The sequence below is a fragment of the Medicago truncatula genome, chromosome 7 (assembly GCF_003473485.1).
Source record: "Medicago truncatula cultivar Jemalong A17 chromosome 7, MtrunA17r5.0-ANR, whole genome shotgun sequence".
Classification (NCBI taxonomy): Eukaryota; Viridiplantae; Streptophyta; class Magnoliopsida; order Fabales; family Fabaceae; genus Medicago; species Medicago truncatula.
Genome location: NC_053048.1, coordinates 4,922,055 through 4,948,333, shown reverse-complemented (window position 1 = coordinate 4,948,333; position 26,279 = coordinate 4,922,055). Strand labels below are relative to the sequence as shown.

Below are 26,279 nucleotides of genomic sequence, written 5' to 3'. Positions count from 1 at the left end.
TAAAAGGAGAAAAACCCTTGAGTTTCCGAATTCGGGGGTCATTTTCGCTACGGGAAGGTGTTAGGCACCCGGAGCGATTATGGTATTCCATAAGAACCGCTTTCCTAAGTTTATTTCTACGCTTTAATTTTATTGCTTATTTGTAAAAAAGAAGGTGCGATTAGTCAAGAATGGGAGGTGAGAAGAAGTAGAATTTGATTTTTACTTCGGCTTGGATGAGTTTTGACTCATTGCCTACGTACCCTTTTAAGGGATCAAAACCGTTCGTAGTTCATTCTCAAAAAAGGTTTTTTGTTTTTTTTGTTGGTTGATTTTAAGTTTGAAAAGAGATTTTGAAGAAAGGAGATGAGAGGCCTCAAGGGCATAAGATTTGGAAAGTGTGAGGTGGAATTAGTCATTTTGCAAAAGTAAAGTCTAAGGAGGATTAAGATTTATTGAAAAATTTTACTTAAGAAAATAAAAGGGAAAAGGTATTGGAGTTTTGACTCCATTTTTTTAGAAAATATTTGAAGTGAATTTATTTGCATGTTTTTTGGAAAAAATTGGATTTTCTCTAAGTGTTCGAAACTAAGCGTTCATCTAATCATGCAATCCTAGCCATACATCTATGCATACAATCCTAAGCATACATCTAGGGTGAGTGTGTGCGTGTCGGTGCGTCATAGTGTCCATAGTCCATATTACAAAAATCCCCTAAATACATTCTATGGCCCCTTTGCCAAGCTACAAACCAATGATAACAAATTACATCACTAAATGAATCAAAACTTGCAAAAATGAATGCTAAGCTAAAGAAAGTGGAGGAGGTAGTGAAATGCTAGGAGTGAAATCACATGGGGAACAAAATGTTAGTTCAACAAGGAAAAAGTATAATTGGAAAGATGCAAAATGTGCCAAATGAGTATGCAACATGAGAATTTAGCAAGCACGATGTATAACAAAGTCAAGATAAAAAAAAAAAAAAAACAATTCAAAATCAGCAAGATCAACATGTGATTATAGGCATAAACATCTCACATCAACATATCAAAAGATTATTATCACATATTAACACATTAAGGATAAAAATACAATGAAAAACTCATGGCAAATGATCCAAAAGGAATTAAAATGCCATGAATTAATCATGCAATACTTTTATCAAGCTCAACATGCAAAAATGTCATAGAAACAATAAGAAATCAACACAACGTATACCTAAAAAATCTAGGAATTTTTATCAAAATTTTGGTCAAGGCACAGGTTTCAATAGCACAGAAAAAAGGTGTAAATAGCACAAAGGAGCAAAAAACGTATGGAAACTTAGGCCCAAACCCAAAGCCCAAAGTCAAAACACAGGAAAACGCAGGGACCGTTGGATTGATCCAGGAGATGGAACCCTAGATCCAACGGTCTAGATTGAAGGGAACGAACCAGAGCTGGACCGGTCCGATTCAGCTGCTTATAAAAGGATTACAGGACCGGTCCAGTCCATTTTTCCTTCTCCCCTCTCTCTCTAACCCTAAACCTAGTGAGAGAAGCTCTCACCTCTCTCCTCTCCTCCGGTTGTCTTCTCCGGTGAGCTTCGCCGCTCCGGTGTGGTGGCTGGCCGGCCCAACAGGGCGGCGCCGCCGCACCGGAGGCGAGAAACTCCACCGTTTTCAAAAACTTTTACAGATTAAGACATCCTTTTTCGTTCTAAACAAGAATATGGCATTAGATTTCGCATGCAAGGTCTGAATCGTTGTAGATCTGAGGTTTTATGTCACGGTTTTGAAACTCTTTTTTCTTTGAAACTTTCTTGGATCAAATCCTTTTTATCCTTCTTGATCTGTAACGATTCGCTTGCGTTGATGCTTTTTTGAAAAGAGAAAAGCGAGATTTGCGTCTTTACGGTTACGGTTACGGTTTGTGATTCTGGAAATTTTTTTGATATGCTTGCGTGATTTTTCAGGTTTAACTATGATTTTATTTTGAAAACGAGGTTCTGAGTTTTACCTGATGTTTGTGATGGAGATTCTGTTGAGTTTCTCCGGGAAACTTGATTCTGCGCTTTCTGTGTTGTTGATTCTTGGCTTTAACACTGAAAATAAATCAGTGATTCTTCGTCTGCTTCACCGGTCCAGATTCTGCTTCTTTCTTTCTTCTTTTCACGCTCTCGAAACCTTCGTGATCAGTGCTGGAGTTCGCCAATGGCGAATTCTCACTTTGGATTGCGAAGAAACTCAATTCGATGATGAAGATTCGATGCAGAATCTCTGAGAATTGCAAAGATCTTGTTGATTCTGTACTGATTTGAGTTGATTTGGATTGATTTGAACTGATTTGGATTGATTCGGAATCGGTTCAGAAACGGTTAGGGTTTGAATATTCTTGATGATTCTGGGAAATTTTTCTGTTTTGATCTTTGAGAAATGGAAAAAAGAGTTGGAAGGTGTTTGTGATGTGGCGTGGGATTAATGGCTTTGAATCTGACTCACTGTTTATATAGTTGACATGTGTACACTTGAGCCAATGGAATTGTGACATCTGGATTTGTATGGGAGGGGCACGGCCTTGGACTTAAAATGGACTTTGGACCTTTTTGCAAAAATAAGAATTTTAAGGACTAAACTGCAAAATTAAAAAAAACTTGAAATGAAATAAACAAAAAACAGTTTGGACAAAAATGCAATTTTGGGACCTCAATTGAGGGACCAAAATGCAATTAAAAATAAAATTTGAATAAAAAACATAATTCGACCAAACGTAAAGTGAAACAAAAAATAAAATTGACAAAACGGACTAAAACGAACCAATGGCCTAAATGAGGTACTTCAAAGTAACCTCCCCATGCCAAAATTTTATGTGAAATGACCAAAATGCCCCTAGGGCTAAAAACGACCTAAACAGATTGAAATTGACTCAACACTGACTCAGACGCAAGTTTGAAATGAATTTTAACAAGGTTTACTGATGAAATGTAAAAAAACAATCCGAAAAGACTCAGAGACAGTCACAAGGATGAAAATGGGTCCCACTGCAGGAAATGACCAAAATACCCTTCTGTATGACTTTTTGCAAATTTTGAAATAAACTGTAGAAAAAGCAATGCAATGATTCAGAGACACTTTTGAAATGACTTACAAGACAAATAAAGACATTTTGAAAAGTTTTATGCATGAAAAACATAGGTAAAAATGTGATTGAAAACACTGCGTAGCAGAGACAATTTGAACTGTGCAGTTGAAATTCGATTTTTGACAAAGTTTGAAATGAAATTGGGCCCAGTATTTTTAGGTCCAAAAACAGGGTATAACAGCTGCCCCTATTTAAGTTTCTTTGTCTGGAGAGTCAAGAGACGGAGTCTTTGGCTTGACAGGACGAAGATACTTAAATATTAGCATTTGCACTGTGTTTGGACGTAAAAATACGCCTACCCATTTTCAAATAATATGCATGCCATGCATCATTTGGATTATGAATGCAAGACCTCATGGGGATTGGAATTAACAAAATATGTCGTATCCATTGCGGGATTGGTAGACATTGACAAAGATAGTGAATAGCAGAGTAACGGGAAACTAGAAACAAGTTGGACAGGTACAAGCTGTTCTTGGATTCAAACTAGCCACTTGACCGGGGATGAAACAAACAGACAACTGCGAGTTGTTCTTATGGACTCGAACCGGTCACTTCACAGGGGATAGAGGTTACTGGACAAACGTGAGTTGTTCTTATGGATTCGAACTGGTAACTCACTTGGGGATATTGGAAAGTGCGAGTTGTTCTTATGGATTTGAACTGGTGACTCGACTGGAAAAAGAGAAAAATTTGACAAATACGAGTTGTTCTTACGGATTCGAACTGGTGACTCGACTGAAAACATGTAAAATTGGCAGGTACGAATTGTTCTTAGGGATTCGAACTAGTTACTCGACTGAAAGCAAGGCAAATAGACAGGTGCGAGCTTGTTCTTGGATGCGAACTGGTTACTCCACCGGACAGAAACAGATAGACAGGTACAAGCTGCTCTTGGATTGAGCTAGCCACTTGACCAAACGGAGACATATTGACAGGTACGAGCTGCTCTTGGATTGAGCTGGGCACTCGACCGACAACATAAGCAAATTGATAGGTACAAGCTGTTCTTGGACTTGAACTAGCCACTTGACCAAACAGAAACATATTCACTGGGGATTGGTTTGTTGGCAAAATGTAGATTGAGATTGACTTGACGTCGATTTGATTTGAAAGGTAGAAATTGACCGATATTATTGGCTCACAAGGTTTTGACAGAGAACCTGACATGAGTATTGAATTGAGACTGATGTTGACATTGGAAATGCAATATGCATGGATGATATAACAGATTCATTAATATGCATGGGTACGTAATATGCATGATTATGCATGTATGAATGCTTGTAATGCATGACTGTTGGCATTTTGTAGGCACGACTTCACGGGGAAGACAAGACATCAGATCATTGGGCACGTAGTGGCTCGTGCTATATTACACATTCTTGGAAATCCTCTTTGGAGATGACGTCGTTGGGAGACGTATCGGAGCCAAGGCTGAGGGCAGGCAGGTATGCAACTTGCTGGAGATAGAATCTTGGAAGACTTTACTGGGGAAAACGCCGTTGTGCTGGGCATTTCAGTGCTGGGTATGTTGTAGACATCGCATCTGTGGTCAATGCTTTTTGCATGTTATATTCTTAATTTCATTCATTCATTTTTTGCATCCCATTTTTGCCTGGATCGCCCTTTCGGGTTTTCGATCCACCGGGGAAATAAATTCTTTTCAATGCCCCATTTTTGCCTGAACTGCCCTTTCGGGTTGTCAATCCAGCGGGGTGCTCATTTTTGCCTAAGCCGCCCTTCCGGGTTTTCAACTTAGCGAGCTCATTTGTTTTCATGCATTTTCATTCTGTTTTTTCATTCTTGCCATTGACCACAGACTATCCTGAAGGAGAACCTGCTTGTAGCATATATTGAAATAGACATTCACATACCCTCGCTCATGCATGTTTCATTTGATTGTACCCTGTTGCTCAGGTTTGCTTTTCAAAATAGACAAAAAGTTTTCAATTTTTCAAAAATGTTTGTTTCAAGCATTGTCATTATCAAAATAGAAAGAAAATGTTTTGTATATAGCTTTGAAAGTAGAAGAAAATAGAATTTCAAACAAAAGCACAAGCTCAAATTGATGTATAAGAGTGGTGGTCTGCCAAAGGCGTGACTCCACGGATTCACAAAGTTTGGAAAATGGTAATTTTATTGGTTGGTGGTACATTGAACACAGTAATCACTACATTTCTTAGAAACTTTGAATCCACAAGTACAGAAGCTTTTGATGAAGACGGTCATTAACAGCTGCAGATGCCCCAAGGGGGACGGTGGTTGGCCAGATATAGTTACTTGCCTCTTGTTTCAATCTCATTTTTGCATGAACCGCCCTTCCGGGTTTTCGGCTCATCGAGACGCTCATTCTTGCCTGAGTTGCGTACAATCTCAGCGAGCTTTTCATATTTGTTTTTTTTGTCCCTTATTTTTGCCTGGACCGCCCTTTCGGGTTTTCGATCCACCGGGAAGCGCATTTTTGCCTAGGCCGCCCTTTCGGGTTTTCGACCTACCACGCTGTTCTTTTCATATTTCTAGGCAAAGTATTTCTTGACTATATCAGCATTCACTGGATTTGGAAGTTCTACACCATCCATGTGTGTAAGGATTAAAGCACCACCGGAGAAGGCCTTCTTGACAACATAAGGACCTTCATAGTTAGGCGTCCACTTGCCCCTTGGGTCGGGTTGCTGGCTTACCCTCCTTTTCAATACAAGTTCCCCTTCCTTGAATTCTCGAGGATGGACTTTCCTGTCAAAAGCAGTCTTCATTCTTGCTTGATACGATTGTCCACGAGCCATGGCATCCATACGTTTTTCCTCAATCAAATTCAACTGGTCATACCGGCTCTGGCACCATTCAGCCTCTGATAACTTTGCTTCCATGATCACACGGAGAGACGGGATCTCCACTTCCAAAGGAAGAACCGCTTCCATACCATATACAAGAGAGAAAGGGGTTGCCCCGGTTGAACTGCGCACGGTAGTGCGGTAGCCATGCAGAGCATAGGGTAACATCTCATGCCAGTCCTTGTAAGTGGTTACCATCTTCTGGACAATTCTCTTGATATTCTTGTTGGCGGCCTCAACTGCACCATTCATCTGAGGTCTATAGGGAGAAGAGTTATGATGCTCAATTTTGAATTCTTCACAAAGAGCTTGTACCACATTGTTGTTCAGGTTGGTACCATTGTCGGTAATAATCTTGCTGGGAACACCATATCGACAGATGATGTTGTTCTTGATGAACTTAGCTACCACTTGCTTGGTCACATTGGTATAAGATGCTGCTTCAACCCATTTGGTAAAGTAGTCAATTGCCACTAAGATGAAACGATGACCATTTGAAGCCTTCGGTTCAATTCTTCCAATCATGTCGATGCCCCACATTGAGAACGGCCATGGGGATGACATAACATTGAGAGCGTGCGGAGGCACATGAATCTTATCAGCATAGATTTGACATTTGTGGCACTTTCTGGCGTGCTGGTAGCAATCATGCTCCATAGTCATCCAGTAGTAACCTGCCCGTAGCAACTTTCTTGACATAGTATGCCCTGTAGCATGGGTCCCGAAGGTACCGTCATGTACATCATGCATTAACTGCTCTGCTTCATGTTCATCAACACACCTTAACAATACCATGTCATAGTTCCTCTTGTACAGAATATCTCCATCTAACAGGAATCTACCGGCCAATCTTCTCAAGGTCTTCTTGTCTTGTTTGGAAGCACCTGGCGGATACTCACGGCTCAGCAAGAACTGCTTGATGTCATAGTACCAGGGTCTATAGTCAACCACATTTTCACCAGCCCGATCGATCACGTCCCCAATAGCAAACACATGTGAAGGTCTTTCAAGGCGTTGCACTTTGATTATTGGCACATCATTCCAATGGTTTACTCGAAACATGGAGGATAGAGTAGCAAGAGCATCAGCCATTTGATTCTCATCACGAGGAATATGGTGCAGCTCAACCTTTGTAAAATATGTCAGCAAACGTCTCGCATAATCACGATAAGGAATCAACTTAGCATGGTGGGTCTCCCATTCACCCTTTATCTGATTGATGACGAGCGCGGAATCTCCATAGATGTCGAGGTGTTTGATTCTCATGTCAATTGCTTCCTCGATCCCAAAGATACATGCTTCATACTCAGCCATATTGTTGGTACATTCGAACAGAATTCTGGCGGTAAAAGGAATGTGATGCCCCTGCGGGGATACAATGACTGCCCCGATTCCTTTACCATAAGCATTGACAGCACCATCAAAGACTAAACCCCACTTGCTATTGGGATCTGGACCTTCATTAATCAACGGTTCGTCGCAGTCTTTGGATTTCAAATACATGATCTCTTCATCGGGGAAATCGAATTCAATTGGTTGATAATCATCAAGAGGTTGGTAGGCAAGATGATCGGCAAGAATGCTACCTTTGATTGCCTTTTGAGTTTTGAACACAATATCATATTCAGACAAAAGCATCTGCCAGCGTGCAATCTTCCCAGTGACAGCAGCTTTCTCGAAGATATACTTTATCGGATCCATTCTGGATATCAACCAAGTTGTATGATTCACCAAGTAATGACGCAGGCGTTTGGCCGCCCAAGCTAAAGCACAACAAGTCTTCTCAAGCATTGTATACCGAGTTTCACAATCGGTGAACTTCTTGCTTAGATAGTAGATAGCATGTTCTTTCTTTCCAGTTTCATCTTGTTGACCAAGTACACATCCCATGGATTCATCAAATACTGCCAAATACATAATCAAAGGCCTTCCTTCCACGGGTGGGACAAGGATAGGTGGTTCCAGCAGATAATTCTTGATGCTGTCAAAAGCTTCTTGGCATTCATCATTCCATACAATAGGCTGATTCTTTCTGAGTAGCTTGAAGATCGGCCCGCAGGTTGCGGTCATGTGAGATATGAATCGGGAGATGTAATTCAAACGTCCGAGGAAACCTCTGACTTGCTTCTCGGTCTGTGGAGCTGGCATTTCTCGGATGGCCCGGACTTTATCAGGATCGACTTCAATGCCCTTTTGGCTGACAATGAAGCCTAACAACTTGCCGGATCTGACGCCGAATGTACATTTGTTGGGATTCAATCACAGCTTGTATTTTCTCAACCTTTCAAACATCTTTGTTAAATATTCAACATGCTGCTCCTCATCTGCTGACTTCACAATCATGTCATCCACATATACCTCAACTTCTTTGTGAATCATGTCATGAAACAGAGTGGTCATTCCCCTTTGGTAGGTAGCACCAGCATTGATTAGGCCGAACGGCATCACTTTGTAGCAGAAAGTACCCCATGGAGTGATAAAAGATGTCTTTTCTCTATCTTCAGGAGACATTTTGATCTGATTATAGCCGGAAAAACCGTCCATGAAGGAGAACACCTTAGATTGAGCAGTATTATCAACAAGCACATCAATATGAGGTAATGGAAAGTTGTCTTTTGGACTGGCTTTGTTCAGGTCTCTGAAGTCAACACACATCCGGACTTTACCATCCTTCTTTGGCACGGGCACAATATTAGCAACCCATTCAGGGTACTCAACTGTCATGAGGAAACCCGCATCAATTTGCTTTTGAACCTCGCTCTTAATCTTGAGAGCCATATCAGGATGAGTCCTTCTCAATTTCTGCCTGACGGGAGGACATTCAGGCTTGGTGGGGATCCGATGCTCCACAATCATAGGGTCTAGACCTGGCATATCTTCATAGGACCATGCAAAAATATCCGGATATTCCCGGAGGAGTTGGATGATCTTCTGTTTAACCTCTTCCTCTAGAGTAGCACCAATCTTGATTTCTCGCTTGTTTTCCTCGGTACCTATGTTGATAAGCTCAATCTCTTCTTGGTGAGACTGAATGGCTTTCTTTTCTTGCTCAAGTAACCGAGTGATCTCATACGGTATGTCATCACCTTCCTCATCTTCGGCTTCATACACAGGGAAATCAAAACTTGGAGGAACCGTAGGATTACTGTGTTCAACGGGTTTATTATGGTTCAACCTGCATATAATGATTGGATGATTTTAGAAAGAGTTTTTTTTTTTTTTTTTCATGCAGATTTTTGAAATTAATAAGAAAATACAGACGTTTTGGTTTTTTCTGGCATTACCATTGTTTCCAAGGGAAAAAGCACTAAAAAAAAAAGTGGTCGTGGAAGAAACGACAAAATTTTATTAATCAACGGCAATGCCGAAACAAACATGCCCTTACAGAAAATATCACTCTCGCTTTGGGCAGAGCGAGAGGATCGTTATTTTGAAAACAAAGCATTAAAGCAACAAGACACATTACTCAGAAACATGCATGATTGAAGGAATGTCAATGGCATCCCAATCTCTCGCAATGCCTCCTGGTGTAACAAATACAGGCCTGAGACCAGATCCAGTGGCTTCTTCAGAGATAGCATTAACAAACCCTGCACTGTGGAAGACTCCCGAGGAAACCCTTGATGACGGGGAGAACCCGAGACCTTCTTTACGCTTGTTCTCACAGAGCTGTATCACCTTGCCCCAGCCGGCAGTCTGACCTTCTTGGATGGCTCTCTGAGCATCTTTCAATGAAGCCATAGCAGCCCCGGCTTTCTTAGACTCTGCACCTTCAATGGTCAAACCTTGGAAAGCAGTCCCTTCAGCAGACCCTGCTTCAATACAAGAAAAAGAAGATAATTGGCTGACTAAGTATGCTTCTTCACCATGGATTGTAACGAGTTTTCCATTCTTCACAAATTTCAACTTCTGATGTAAGGTGGAAGTAACCGCACCTGCATCGTGTATCCACGGTCTTCCCAGCAGGCAACTGTAGGATGCATTAATGTCCATCACTTGGAAAGTAACCAAGAAATTCTCAGGGCCAATGGTTATCGGCAAGTCTATCTCTCCCAGCACATTCTTTCGAGATCCATCAAAAGCTTTGACCAAGAAAGTACTTCTCCTCAACGGGGTCCCATGGTAGCTCAACTGGTCTAGAGTCGTCTTGGGCATTACATTGAGGGAGGAACCGGTATCCACCAACACATTTGATATCATGTCTGATTTACAATTTACCGAGATGTGCAAAGCCAGATTGTGACTCTTTCCCACTTCCGGCAACTCTTCTTCACTAAACCAGAGGTTGTTACAAGCAGTAATATTTCCCACTATGCCACCGAAACGATCTACCGTAACTTCGTGGTCAACATAAGCCTGCTCCAGCACTTTCAACAAGGTATTCCTGTGAGCCTCGGAGCTCAAGAGCAATGACAATACAGATATCTTCGAAGGAGTCTGCAGCAATTGATCAACGATCTTGTAGTCGCTCCTCTTTATTATTCTCAGAATCTCATCTAAATTCGAATCCTCTATAGACTTGCCTGGCTGATTCATATCTGTAGCAATGGGTGAAACGACGGTTGGAGTTGCTTCTTCAACTTGTGGAGTGATTGGCGTAGCTACCTTCTTCTGAAATAATGGCGGACGAACCTTCCCGCTTCTTAGTGCTGCAGAAGTCCCTTCGGCAATATTGCTTACTGTGGCAAAGGAGGCTAGAGGCACCTCTACTCCATTTTCTATCATAGTAGCACTGTACTTGTATGGCACTGCCTTGTCCGAAACATAAGGAATTGGTCCTGGCAACCTTATCACCAAAGGCTCAGCACACTTCTTCAAAGGTACACTCTTGACAGGCGGATCGTGAAAAACTGGCACAATCACGCAAACATCACTGACAGTCAGAAGATTATCATCCATCAAGCTTTGGATGTCGTCTTGAACAGCATGGCAACCCAAAGGATCACGGAGGCATCCTAGACACTTGGCATGATCATGGCTGAACAGAGAAGCTTTGCACAGCTTGATGTGCAGAGGCACCAGAGGAGTTGCGACATTGCGGACATCAAGTCTAGGAGCTTCCTCACACACTTCGATCATATTCACAGCGGCATGATTTGGTAGCGGATTGTCGAGGACATGTGGAACATTATTCTCAAAAGTCAGCTTCCCTTGATCAATGAGTTTCTTCACGATATACTTCAAAGCATAACACCCCTCGACATCATGACCTAAGGCACCTTGATGAAAGTCACATTTGAGATCAGACCTGAACCTTGGAGGCAACGGATCAGGTGGTGGCTTGCCCTGTCTAGTTGTACAATGCCCTCTCTGGAGTAGAGTTGGAAGAAGTTCTGCATACAACATTGGTATAGGAGGAAAAGTTGGTCTGGTATATTGCTGCTGCTGTTGTTGTTGTTGTTGTTGTTGAACCGGCAACTGTTGTTTCATCTGTTGGGCAATTGCATTGACGGGCACTTGAGGTTGACCCGGCGGCAGGGGGTACTGATGGTAAAACGGTGGGAAGAACGGATGCTGAGAGTACGGCATGTATGGGTATGACGGAGGCATTTGAGCTGCATTGATAGGAGCAACGGTAGCCATTGATTGACCGGCTCCAGCTGACACCATCCCCACTTCCGTTTCTTTCTTCTTGTGGTGTCCATTACCATATCTCTTCGACGCATTTACAGAGGATTCAGCTTTCTCAAACACGATGATTCCATCCCTGACGGCTTCCTCAAGACGGGTTCCCATAGTGACCATCTCTGAAAAGTTGTTCGGGGCAGCGATGATCATCCTCTCAACATAATCTTTCTTCAAGGTTTTTAAGAATGTCTGGGTCATTTCTTCTTCATCTAAAGCAGGAGTGATACGGGCAGCTGCCCCTCTCCACCTTTGCGCATATTCACGGAAACTTTCCTCCTTTTTCTGAGATAGGGACCTGAGAAACTCCCTATTCGGCTTCAATCGAGTGTTAAACCCGTAGTGGCTCTTGAAAGCAGCGGCTAATTCATCAAAGGTATGGATGTCATTCTTGCTCAAACTAGTATACCACTCAGCGGCATCCTCCATCAAACTATCCTGAAAACAGTGGATCATAAGGGAATCATTGTCTTTGTAATTGCCCATCTTTCGGACGTATTTGATGATGTGGTTTTGAGGGCAAGTTAGCCCGTTGTACCGGTCGAAATCCGGAATTTTGAACTTTTTAGGAACATCCACTTTTGACACTAAGCAAAGATCTTGAGTTTTGAAAAAGTCCGCATTCCCTCGATTGGCCTTGATCTCATGACGGAGTTCTTTAGCAAGTTCCTCCATCATCTCTTCCATGGTCTTGGTTACGGGGATACTTCCGTGCTGTGTGTTGATGTTAACACCTTGGGGCAGGGTATGCACAAGAGGCTCAGTGACAGCCGCTGTTGTTTGTGGCAAAGTAGCATTGATGGAGGCAGCATTTGTTGCAGAGATCAGAACATTGTTAGCAGTGCTCGAAGTGCCCGCTGCAGTACTGGGAGTGAAGAACGGTGGAAGCCCATACGGAAACCCCACTGGCATAGCAAAGCGAGTGTCCGCAGAAGTGGTTGGGAGCACGCTTGTAGTCACCGGTGCAGCTGTGGTTGTAGGGATAGCTGTAGCTGATTGCTCTTGAGCAGCTAGCAGAGCAGTCATGACGTCATTAGCTTTAGCCAATTCTTCCCTTAGAGTGGCTAATTCGGTGCGAAGCTGAGCGTTCTCTTCTTCCATAGCCCTTTTCTTTCTTCTGTATTCTCTGGTTCGATCAGTTCTATCAGGTTCGTAAATTCTCTGAGCACGAGCCACTTTTCACACTGAGGCAGAGAAACCAGGAGGTGGTAAGCACTTGGAAGCCTTTGTGACCAATGCATGATGCATATGATGCATGATATGCAAATGCAAATGCAAAAGACTTATTTTTTTCATCGAAGGATTTTTAAACAAATTAGAAATCTTGCAAATAAACAAAACTACATAGTATTCTCAACAGAAAGACTTTGAAATAAACACATGAAGCCCTCAAGCATAGGAAGTAGTCGGAGGATTATCGGACTCGGAATCTGAATCACAATATCTGGCAAAGAAGTCTCGTCGTCCTCGGGCTCTCTTGGAATCCCTCATAAGCAGCTCGTCTTTCTCTTCTAGTTCCCTCCGGGCCTTAGCTAGCTCTTTCTTCAACATCAGATTCTCATGAGTCTTCTGCTCATCTCTACCATCCAAAGTCATGATTAGATTCTCGGCTTGATTGTACCGAGCTTTCCACACTTGCTTCTCACGACTCTCCATAGCTAGATGCTCCTGATACATATCCTGAGTCGCGGGAAGTAGAGGTAGAGGCATAGACGGAGTGGATGAAGACACGTATCTCATAGCTGGATAAGGCATACCAATCTCCTCAGCTCGATCTATCACCCACTGAGTATAGGCCTCATGAGCGACACCGGATCTCACACCTAGATGCCTCACACTTTTCCTTCGAACCTTGGACCAAGCATCCACGAAAGCTTTCCTTTGTCCGGTAGGAGCATTCGTGTAGAAGAAGAACTCTGGAGATGTAGCAAGATTGATGGGCTTCGACTTCATAGGGAAACCAAACTATCTCATAGCAAGCTCGGGGTTGTAGTTGATTCCTCCACGGGTACCAAGAAGAGGTACATTGAGAAAGTCTCCACAACCCATAATGATTTCCTTCACCTGAGCGGCCGGAGTGAGCCAGACGACCTCATTAGGAGTGAGGGCCATAATCCGCTGCGAGTAGGACCAGTTTTCCGAGTTGTCATGGAAGGAACTCGGAAGGTGCGAAATAAACCACCTATACAAGAGAGATATGCAGCAAAGAATATACCCACGGCCCTTGAGAGTCCTGTCATGGATGGCGTGGTAGGTATCCGCTAGCAAAGTAGGAACCGGGTTCTTGGAATGAAAGATCTCGATAGCATTCATGTCCACGAAGTCGTCGAGGTTCGGGAAGAGAATGAGCCCGTAGATAAGCAAAGCAAGAATAGCCTCGAGTGTATCCTGACGAGTAGTACCGAGATTAGCCTGATCAAGAAGATACTTCGAAGTGAACCCCCGGATGTGAGATTTGGTAATAAGATGGTTGGAGACGTCGGAAGTCTTGAGGTAGAGATCCTTAGCAATAACCAGAGGAGTAAGAGAAGTCCCGGGACCGGTGAAAGGCGTCTTCTCGGCTATAGGCAGACCCACTAGATTGGAGTAAGCCTCGAGAGTAGGAACCAACTGGAAGTCCGGGAAAGTGAAGCAACGGAAGCTCGGATCATAAAACTGCACTAGAGTGTGCACTAGCTTCTCTTCCACATCGGTTCGGAGCAAAGTAAGCAATCCCCCATATCGGAGTCGGAACCCTGTTTGACTCTTGACCTTGAGTGCCAACTCTCTCAAACTAACCAAATCCACTTCCTTGAACTTGTAGCACTTAGTCTTCTTCATACCTGTGATTATTTACAAAAATTCTCATTTGTTTAAACCCTTCGATGAATGCATGAAAAATGTTTATGCATGAATGCATGTATGCATGATTGTGTTGTTTAAAAGTGGGTTGAGTTTCAAAGTAACGGGGCCACGGATGGACACGGCGTCCGGTGAACTAAGGCTTTGGATAGTAGTAACCAAGGTTCTAACACAGTTCCCAAACTGCAACCTCTCTCACATATATCGTGGTAGTACAGGACAACACCCGTTCCATGATTATTTGTGAGAAGGTCTAGTTTGAGTGTAGTATCGCGTGACGACTAAAGTTTGAGACAACACTCAATTTAGCCACCGCACTACGTCCTAAAAAGGCTAGGATGGGTTTGGTAACTACGGTTCATAGCTTCGTCGAACAATTGAAAGTGAAGTGCCTAAGCATGACAACACACGCCGACAATATCACCTTCAAAATGCCTCAGCTATGTGAGATTGATCGCATAATCCAATACACGAGGCAACCCTCGGATCGAATTGTCGATTATATCTCTACCTAAACATAAGTTCACTCAGCCCGGGTTAGGACTTTTGATATTCTCACCCCACACGTCAAATGAAAATAAACAAGTATTCACATATGTAAGCAATAAAACAAAGCGTAAATATAAACTAAAGAAAACTAGGCGCGACCCGCTAAAAAGAGTCCCCAGTGAAGTCGCCATTTCTGTTATCATGGTTTTTGGGTGCCAAGCCATTAATTGGACTTGTACCTTTCGACCGTTGATATCCCTCTTTTTTCTTGGGAAGGGTAAAAGGAGAAAAACCCTTGAGTTTCCGAATTCGGGGGTCATTTTCGCTACGGGAAGGTGTTAGGCACCCGGAGCGATTATGGTATTCCATAAGAACCGCTTTCCTAAGTTTATTTCTACGCTTTAATTTTATTGCTTATTTGTAAAAAAGAAGGTGCGATTAGTCAAGAATGGGAGGTGAGAAGAAGTAGAATTTGATTTTTACTTCGGCTTGGATGAGTTTTGACTCATTGCCTACGTACCCTTTTAAGGGATCAAAACCGTTCGTAGTTCATTCTCAAAAAAGGTTTTTTGTTTTTTTTGTTGGTTGATTTTAAGTTTGAAAAGAGATTTTGAAGAAAGGAGATGAGAGGCCTCAAGGGCATAAGATTTGGAAAGTGTGAGGTGGAATTAGTCATTTTGCAAAAGTAAAGTCTAAGGAGGATTAAGATTTATTGAAAAATTTTACTTAAGAAAATAAAAGGGAAAAGGTATTGGAGTTTTGACTCCATTTTTTTAGAAAATATTTGAAGTGAATTTATTTGCATGTTTTTTGGAAAAAATTGGATTTTCTCTAAGTGTTCGAAACTAAGCGTTCATCTAATCATGCAATCCTAGCCATACATCTATGCATACAATCCTAAGCATACATCTAGGGTGAGTGTGTGCGTGTCGGTGCGTCATAGTGTCCATAGTCCATATTACAAAAATCCCCTAAATACATTCTATGGCCCCTTTGCCAAGCTACAAACCAATGATAACAAATTACATCACTAAATGAATCAAAACTTGCAAAAATGAATGCTAAGCTAAAGAAAGTGGAGGAGGTAGTGAAATGCTAGGAGTGAAATCACATGGGGAACAAAATGTTAGTTCAACAAGGAAAAAGTATAATTGGAAAGATGCAAAATGTGCCAAATGAGTATGCAACATGAGAATTTAGCAAGCACGATGTATAACAAAGTCAAGATAAAAAAAAAAAAAAAACAATTCAAAATCAGCAAGATCAACATGTGATTATAGGCATAAACATCTCACATCAACATATCAAAAGATTATTATCACATATTAACACATTAAGGATAAAAATACAATGAAAAACTCATGGCAAATGATCCAAAAGGAATTAAAATGCCATGAATTAATCATGCAATACTTTTATCAAGCTCAACATGCAAAAATGTCATAGAAACAATAAGAAATCAACACAACGTATACCTAAAAAATCTAGGAATTTTTATCAAAATTTTGGTCAAGGCACAGGTTTCAATAGCACAGAAAAAAGGTGTAAATAGCACAAAGGAGCAAAAAACGTATGGAAACTTAGGCCCAAACCCAAAGCCCAAAGTCAAAACACAGGAAAACGCAGGGACCGTTGGATTGATCCAGGAGATGGAACCCTAGATCCAACGGTCTAGATTGAAGGGAACGAACCAGAGCTGGACCGGTCCGGTTCAGCTGCTTATAAAAGGATTACAGGACCGGTCCAGTCCATTTTTCCTTCTCCCCTCTCTCTCTAACCCTAAACCTAGTGAGAGAAGCTCTCACCTCTCTCCTCTCCTCCGGTTGTCTTCTCCGGTGAGCTTCGCCGCTCCGGTGTGGTGGCTGGCCGGCCCAACAGGGCGGCGCCGCCGCACCGGAGGCGAGAAACTCCACCGTTTTCAAAAACTTTTACAGATTAAGACATCCTTTTTCGTTCTAAACAAGAATATGGCATTAGATTTCGCATGCAAGGTCTGAATCGTTGTAGATCTGAGGTTTTATGTCACGGTTTTGAAACTCTTTTTTTCTTTGAAACTTTCTTGGATCAAATCCTTTTTTATCCTTCTTGATCTGTAACGATTCGCTTGCGTTGATGCTTTTTTGAAAAGAGAAAAGCGAGATTTGCGTCTTTACGGTTACGGTTACGGTTTGTGATTCTGGAAAATTTTTTGATATGCTTGCGTGATTTTTCAGGTTTAACTATGATTTTATTTTGAAAACGAGGTTCTGAGTTTTACCTGATGTTTGTGATGGAGATTCTGTTGAGTTTCTCCGGGAAACTTGATTCTGCGCTTTCTGTGTTGTTGATTCTTGGCTTTAACACTGAAAATAAATCAGTGATTCTTCGTCTGCTTCACCGGTCCAGATTCTGCTTCTTTCTTTCTTCTTTTCACGCTCTCGAAACCTTCGTGATCAGTGCTGGAGTTCGCCAATGGCGAATTCTCACTTTGGATTGCGAAGAAACTCAATTCGATGATGAAGATTCGATGCAGAATCTCTGAGAATTGCAAAGATCTTGTTGATTCTGTACTGATTTGAGTTGATTTGGATTGATTTGAACTGATTTGGATTGATTCGGAATCGGTTCAGAAACGGTTAGGGTTTGAATGTTCTTGATGATTCTGGGAAATTTTTCTGTTTTGATCTTTGAGAAATGGAAAAAAGAGTTGGAAGGTGTTTGTGATGTGGCGTGGGATTAATGGCTTTGAATCTGACTCACTGTTTATATAGTTGACATGTGTACACTTGAGCCAATGGAATTGTGACATCTGGATTTGTATGGGAGGGGCACGGCCTTGGACTTAAAATGGACTTTGGACCTTTTTGCAAAAATAAGAATTTTAAGGACTAAACTGCAAAATTAAAAAAAACTTGAAATGAAATAAACAAAAAACAGTTTGGACAAAAATGCAATTTTGGGACCTCAATTGAGGGACCAAAATGCAATTAAAAATAAAATTTGAATAAAAAACATAATTCGACCAAACGTAAAGTGAAACAAAAAATAAAATTGACAAAACGGACTAAAACGAACCAATGGCCTAAATGAGGTACTTCAAAGTAACCTCCCCATGCCAAAATTTTATGTGAAATGACCAAAATGCCCCTAGGGCTAAAAATGACCTAAACAGATTGAAATTGACTCAACACTGACTCAAACGCAAGTTTGAAATGAATTTTAACAAGGTTTACTGATGAAATGTAAAAAAACAATCCGAAAAGACTCAGAGACAGTCACAAGGATGAAAATGGGTCCCACTGCAGGAAATGTCCAAAATACCCTTCTGTATGACTTTTTGCAAATTTTGAAATAAACTGTAGAAAAAGCAATGCAATGATTCAGAGACACTTTTGAAATGACTTACAAGACAAATAAAGACATTTTGAAAAGTTTTATGCATGAAAAACATAGGTAAAAATGTGATTGAAAACACTGCGTAGCAGAGACAATTTGAACTGTGCAGTTGAAATTCGATTTTTGACAAAGTTTGAAATGAAATTGGGCCCAGTATTTTTAGGTCCAAAAACAGGGTATAACAAGATGGGACAAAAATTGAATAAAATATTGGTAAGTACTAAACTTATAAAATTATAGTTTATGGGACTAAAAATATATTTCATCCTGAAATTTCATATGCTGGTTTTAAAAATATTTTATTTTTGTTTATATTTGGCCCCCACGTAGAAATTTCGCTAGCTTCGTCGCTGCTTGGGTATTTGGATCCTGAATATTACATGCTCCAAAGGCTAACTCTAAAATCGGATGTTACAGTGAATATTATGTGCTAGGCCGCCTTTGGTTCGCGATTTAGACAAGAAGACGACTAGTTTAGTTTGTTGGTTTCAAAGATGTTAGGGTGAATATGTGGCAATTAAACAAATAGTGGATCCATTCCTAAGGAATTCTATCATAGAGGAGTTTTTGTAATATTATTGAACTTTGATGTTGAGTTATTTGCATAATGATGGGACTCAGCGACCCCCAATGAAATGGTTGGAAGTTTAGAGTTTGCATTGCAGTTGATGGTGAGTGGCGAAGATAGCCAATTTGGTATGGCCGAAAAGGAGAGAACATGTATGAAAGGTCTATGGTTCTCGCAATTTATGAGTGATGATGTGAGTAAACTGCATTTCGCAAGATCCCACACCTATAAGGAGAGCACAGTCTCTACAAGGGCAAGTCCTCATGAACTCCCTTTCTCTGAGAATGGTTATCAAAGACCGCAATCATGTTCATATCAAAACCTCAAAGTTTATATTTAGCAATTAATATGGAACATCGGTTTATATCTATACTATATATAAAGAAAATAACCCTTTTCAGCTCTTTTTGGGCTGAATTTTTTTCTTTCCAAAACTGTCTTCAATTTAAAATACAAATAACACATGTTGGATGTATCTTGAACATAAAAGGATCATAATTTCCACATGGATATGATCTTAAACTTGCAATTAGGGACTAGAAATAAACGAGAAATTTTTTGTGAGGGATCAGAAACAAAAGAGAAAATTTTGTGAAGATAAAAAAACTCATTAGAAGAATAAATAAATCTTAGGGTTAATGGTGCTTTACCTCCCTGTAATTTTTTTTTTTTTTGGAATACCCCCTAATAGGTCATAAAAAAACGAAAAAATTCTGAAAAAAAAATAAAGTCGTTTTTATATGACCTATTAGGGGTATTCCAATTTTTTTTTTTTTTTTACAGGGGGTAAATAAAAAAAAATATTTTACAGGGGAAAACCAAAAATGACCTATATTACAGGGGGGTAAAGCACCATTAATTAACTAAACACTCAATATTATACGTTGGATTTATCTCAACTAACAATGTCGATATTGTTAAATGGCTTAAATATGTAAATCGTTCCTATCGTCCCTGTAATTTGGCGTGTTTTTGATTTTCGTCCATGTATCTTTTTTGTTCTAAAACAACCACTATAAGTTAATAACTTTTTGATTTTCGTCCCTCCCGTCAACTTCCGTTACAAAAACGCACATGCGGCAAACAGAGGATGACGTGGTAGAACCTGACGTGGCAGACGATGCTGACGTGGCAAACTTATTGATGAGTCACACAGTGAGAGGGACCAAAATAAAAAAAATGAAATTTGTAGAAGGACCAAAGCCAAAAAAACAAAATTCGTAAAGGGACCAAAACCAAAACCAAAAAACGAAATTTGTAGATGGACTTGACTATTTCCAGGACCAAAACCAAAAAACGAAATTTGTAGAGGGAGCAAAACTAAAAAACGAGAAGACGAAAAATTCAAATTTAATTACATTTCTTCATCTTCTTCCCACATTTTCTTCTTCACTACTATCATTGTCTTCATAAACTTCATCATCATCATCAAACAAACACAGAAATTCGTCACTTCAAAATCCAAAAATCCTTCAACTCAAAAAAACAACAAACTCAATCCAACACCTTCAATTATACCTTCATGTGATAACTTCACTTTTGTTTCTTCTCACAAACAACAAAATTAAATTAAACCAATATACCCACTGTCCAACTCCGCCCAAAGGTTTCCTGCGGATATTTTTAACTTTTCGAGTGGAAATTTTCCCAGGAACATTTCTTGCGGTTCTCAAAATACTCAGGAAATATTTACCCACGAAGTTATTACCTAGGCACCTAAACCCTTTGAAAAATCCGCAGGAAGCGAAAATTTACCAAAATCCGCTGGCAATTCCGCAGGAAAAGTGCATAAATCTAGTCATTGGAGCGCACGTGTTATATAAGGAGATAAATAAGTTTGATTTTCTTGAGATGAAAATGGTAACTAATTTCAAAAATAAAGATAAAGAAAAGGGAGTTTTTGTTTGATAGGATAATGTAGAAAAAACTGTGGTAACATGTGTGTTTTAGTAATTAGATAAACATACACTTGTGCATAAATCACAATTGAATAAGAGTAAGTGACAGTAATTAAAAAAGGGTTCCTTAAAAAAAAGGAATTAAAAAAGGGTATAATTAACAAATTGTACTCTTAAACAATCAAAACAAAATGGGAACTTGATTAAGTTATAATTTTTATTTTAGTCATATTTTTTTTTCTACATATGTAAGAAATAAATAAATCTGTCACTCTATTGTAATAAGAATGAAGTGCATTAGTATTTTTATTTCCTTCGTATGATTTTCAGTTAGTAAAAAGAAATGAGTGTTTTCCTATCCACAATTATGAATGTATTAGTATTTTCAATGAGGGTGTGTTGTGGAAAACATTAAACTTATGTCTTGGTTGTGGTTAAGTGGGAGAAGGGGATTCAGAAGTCCTAGCTCAACTGGCAAAATGCCGAAATTGTTAAGTCAGATATCATGACCGGGGTTCGAACCCCGGTACCTCCACTTGTGTGTGTGAGTTTATAATGGCTTTGCCATTTCGTCTATCTACCAAAAAAAAAAAAAAAGTGGGAGAAGGGGAAATAAATAAAAACATTGTGTTCTCTGATAGTCTGATTGGTGTCTATTAGACCACCCGTTTGACCCGCATAACCGACAACCCGCCACTCGTAAAAACCGATCTTTCATGCGGTCGAGTTTGTCTGAACCCGCCCGCTTGTCCACCCCTGTCTAATGCTTAATCACTTGGATTTTATGCAATGAACCTAAAGGGTTGGAAGTATTCGCAAAAATATATTTGCTTATATAAAACAAAAAATAAAATTCTATTTCTTTCGTATGGTTTTTAATTATAAAACAGAAATGAAAGTTTCCTATCCACAATTATGTGATCCTAATTTCTTCCTAAGGAAATCATTTGACCATTTCAATGCAATGGATTTCATGATCAGTCTCAAGTGTTTTTTTATAAAAATCTCCCTTCCTACCTCTCAATGTATATAATAATAATAATTAAAGGCAACTTCTACGTACCATCCCAAATCTCAACAACAACAGAATCAACCCTTCTTCACCCTCTTCTCACACAGCTATGGCAAACTCCATAAACAAAAAAAATTACACAAAAATCACCCTACTACCGCTCATTTTGCTCTTGTTCCCTCTAGTTGCTACCTCATACAAACCAATTTACAATTTAGCCATCAATTGTGGTTCCTCAACAAACAATGCTACCTTCGATAACCGAATGTGGGTTGGTGATAATAATATTAATAACACAAATCTCTTTACTTTCATTGAACCAAAAACCACATACCCATCTCTTACAACACAACCTAATTCCCTCTCAAATATCCAAGTTCCATACACACACGCACGTGTTTCTCTCTCAAATTTCACATACTCATTTTCTAGCATCACTAATTCCACTGTTTTTCTTCGCCTTCATTTTTACCCAAATTTATCTAAAAGCTTTGATCCCTCCAATGCAATTTTCTCTATCAAAGTTAACAACAATATTACCCTTCTTAAAAACTTCAACCCTTTCCTTTGGATTCATGATTATGAGGAAACAATCACCAAAGAATTTTGTATCCAAATCAAGCCCAATGAGAAGCTAAACATAAATTTCATTCCAAGCATCATGAACAAATCAAATGTTAAATATGCTTTCATTAACGGAATCGAAATTGTGTCAATGCCTTCTTTTCTCTATTACACAAACCTCAGTGACCCAAATTATCATTTGAAATCACTTGACTTAGACAACACGGAATACCAAATTCATAACGAAAAAGCTTTGGAAATGGTTTATAGAGTCAACGTTGGTGAAAGTCAAGTTCCACCGGGTGACGATACTGGTATGTTTCGTAATTGGGACAATGATTTTCATGGTTACTTGGAGAAACAATATCCACTTAGTGTATCAAGTGAGTATATGCATCATCTCAACTTTTTAAACAATACCATTCCAAATTACACTGCACCAGAAGCTGTTTACGTAACTGCAAGAAGTTATGGAATAAATGTTGATAAACCTCCTAATTTGGGCACTTTGGTTTATGACTATAATGTAACTTGGAATTTTGAGGTTGATTCTTCTTTCACTTATATGGTAAGGTTACATTTTTGTGAGTTTGACAGGCTTATCATTAATACAGGTGATAGAGCCTTTCAGATTTTTATAGCTAACACTCTGGCTGAGGAAAGAGCTGATGTTATAAGTTGGAGTGGTGCTCGTATGGTTCCTGTTCATAAGGATTATGCTGTCACTATGTACTCTCAAGAAGGAAGCTCTCAAATTGAAAGAGTTAATCTTTCTATTAAGCTTCAACCACTAACAAATATGAACTACACAAAAGACAGTGATGTCACATTAAATGGAATCGAGATTTTCAAAGTAAGTGATAAAAATAATAATCTCGCGGGGTCGATACCAAAGTTGATAAATATATCTCACCGACATAAATTATTTCCAACCCAATCATCAAAAAAATCTATCTCACCCACATCAAGTATCTCCATAGCTATCGTTGTTGCGATTGCAATTTCAAGCCTAATGCTTGCAACTGTCGTAGGCATCACAGGTTTTTTGCTAAGGAAAAGGATTAAAAATGCCATGAAAGATAGCTCATCGAAGACAAAGAACAAAGGGTCACCACCTTTGCCGCCCCACTTGTGCCGTTCCTTTACAATCGCAGAGATCAAAGCAGCCACAAACAACTTCGATGATGCTTCTATCATCGGAGTTGGAGGGTTTGGAAACCTGTACAAAGGTTGTGTCGATGGATCCACACTTGTTGCCATAAAACGGCTCAAATCGGGCTCTCAGCAAGGTGCCAACGAGTTCATGAACGAAATCGAGTTACTCTCTCAACTTCGCCACATTCACTTGGTATCCCTCGTTGGATATTGCGACGATGACACATAGATGATTTTGGTTTACGAGTTTATGCAGCACGGTACTCTTTGCGAGTATCTTTATGGTTCTAATAACGAGCCACTACCTTGGAGGCAGAGGCTTGAGATTCTATTGGGTGCTGCGAGAGGGCTAAATTATCTTCATGCTGAGGTGAAGCACAAAATAATACATCGTGACGTGAAGAGCACCAACATATTGTTGGATGAGAAATGGATAGCTAAGGTTTCCGACTTCGGGTTATCCAAGGTGGGACCCACGGGGATAACAACTACCCACGTCAGCACAATGGTGAAAGGAAGCCTTGGGTATTTAGATCCTGAGTACTATATGTTCCAAAGGCTAACTCTAAAATCAGATGTGTACTCATTCGGTGTGGTACTTCTTGAAGTGTTGTGTGCTAGGCCACCTTTGGTTCGCGATTTGGATAAGAATACAGCTAGTCTAGTTTGTTGGTTTAAAAGATGCTACGATGAAGGTGTGGCGATTGAACAAATACTGGATTCATTCCTAAGGGATTCTATCACGGGTGAGTGTTTGGAATATTATTGCAAGTTGGCGTTGAGTTGCTTGCATGATGATGGAACTCAACGACCCTCAATGAGTCAAGTGGTTGGGGGTTTAGAGTTTGTGTTGCAATTGGTGGTGAGTGAGGAAGATAGCGAGGTTGGTACAACCCAAAAAGAGATGAAAGGTCTACGATTCTTGCCATTTATGAGTGATGAAGGGAGTGATATGCATTTCGCAAGATCCCGCACCTATAAGGAGAGCACAATCTCAGCGAGGCCAAGTACTCAAGAACATTCTTTTTCTGAGATTGGGAATCAAAGAACACGATCGTATTCATGTCAAAATTTCAAAGTTAACATTTAGCGATTAATATCGAACACCACTTTATATATGTATAGCGTAATGTAATATCAAAACTAAATAATTTTAGCACTTGGCGAAAAGATGTTGTTTGATCATATCTTGAATTTTCTAGTAAGTTAGGCCTTTCATATGTTTGATTAATTGAATTTATTATTATGATTTGATTATAGTTTTAGAAGAATTGATATCTATTTTTGAGTATATGGTAAGAGAGACTTTTACGACAATAAACAATTAGAGTGGGTTAGATTACCAATTAGAGTGGGTTGGGTTTAGCGGAAGAGATTTGACTCTTACAATATAATGAACTAAGTTTTAAATTTCGCTGAGAGAGATATACATATTGAATGTCTTGTACAACTCGAATGTAATTATCTCTAGTGACCAACAATGGTTGGCCCAAGTGGTCAAAAGTTCGATCATCGACTCTTACAAATAGAAAAAAAAAAACGGTTGCAATAGAAGAACTCAACTTAAGTGTCTCACATATTCTACGATTAATCATTGTTATACAGTGTTGGAAACTTCTTACTGATAAAATGATAACCAACAAAAAAAATAATAACATCTAGTAAATTGAATCTATAAAAAAGAAAAATAAAATGATTTTTGCAAACAAAATTAATTTATACTTGGTATATTTCTGTAATGTAGTCAATGGTCGTCAACTAACTAACAAGTGACAAAATAGTCGATTTGTAGTTTTTTTCTTATTATGTAGCGCTGAGACGTGACATCACATTTTTAATTTATCATGGCATTATTTATTCAAAGACTTCGTAAAGTCTTCGTCTCCCCGTGGTATCCCACAGGCATATTGTGTATATTTATTATGTGGATAGGAATATTGCAGGACCAATATCAAAATTCATTGATCTATCTCACCCGTATCAAGTATTATCGTTGTAATTACAATTTCAGACCTCGTGCTCTTGTCAAAAAAAATAAAAATATTCAGCCTCGTGCTAACAAAAAGGATCATATACAATGAGAGAGGTGTGAAGAAACACACATTAGATAACATATGATTAGATAACAAAAAGGATCTATAGCAGATCTCTTGATCCACTTTCAATCAAGTTACCGATATCAAACCACTCGTGAAAATGCAGGAACGAAGAAAACAATAGCCGAAGGAATCGTTGCTTGGTGTGTGAGTTTTCTTATCCTTCTTATTTGATCCAAAATTTTCATGGTGGGATTTTATATTTGGTTGTAAGAAAAAAAAGCTGGATTGGTTTATTACTTGTTCTCCACTATAACATCAATTTCTCTCCATCGTGTTGAATTATACAAGCCGTTTAATTTACTTTCTTCGTTTAAAATGAATTTTCCTTTTCTACTAAACTTCTACACGTACATTTTTTTTTTGTGAAAAAACCTACACATACTCCAATAGAGATAAATAAAGGGTACCTAGAAATTATAGAGAAAAGACAAATAAAAAGGAATCAAAGAAAGAAAGAAAAAACAAGATATACTTTGAGAAAACGTTATTTGTCCAAATCCAATCAACCTTGAAAAATACTTCTTCCGATTACATTTATAAGCAAAAAAAACAAGTTTTTAGATTCATTGAATAATTAATATATTTGGCCTACAAATAGACTTTTTTTTTTTTTTTTTTTGAAAAATCCTATAAATAGACTTGATACACTAATTATTCAATAAATCTAAAAATTCTTTTTAATTATAAATGTGACGGACTAAAGTATTTCTGAATAGATAT

General features: G+C 39.5%; 1 pseudogene; it reads left to right on the top strand.

The window, feature by feature from the left end:
* Positions 1-21,801: 21,801 nt before the first annotated feature.
* Positions 21,802-24,660, top strand: LOC25497563 (receptor-like protein kinase FERONIA; annotated as a pseudogene).
* The last annotated feature ends 1,619 nt before the right edge of the window (positions 24,661-26,279 follow it).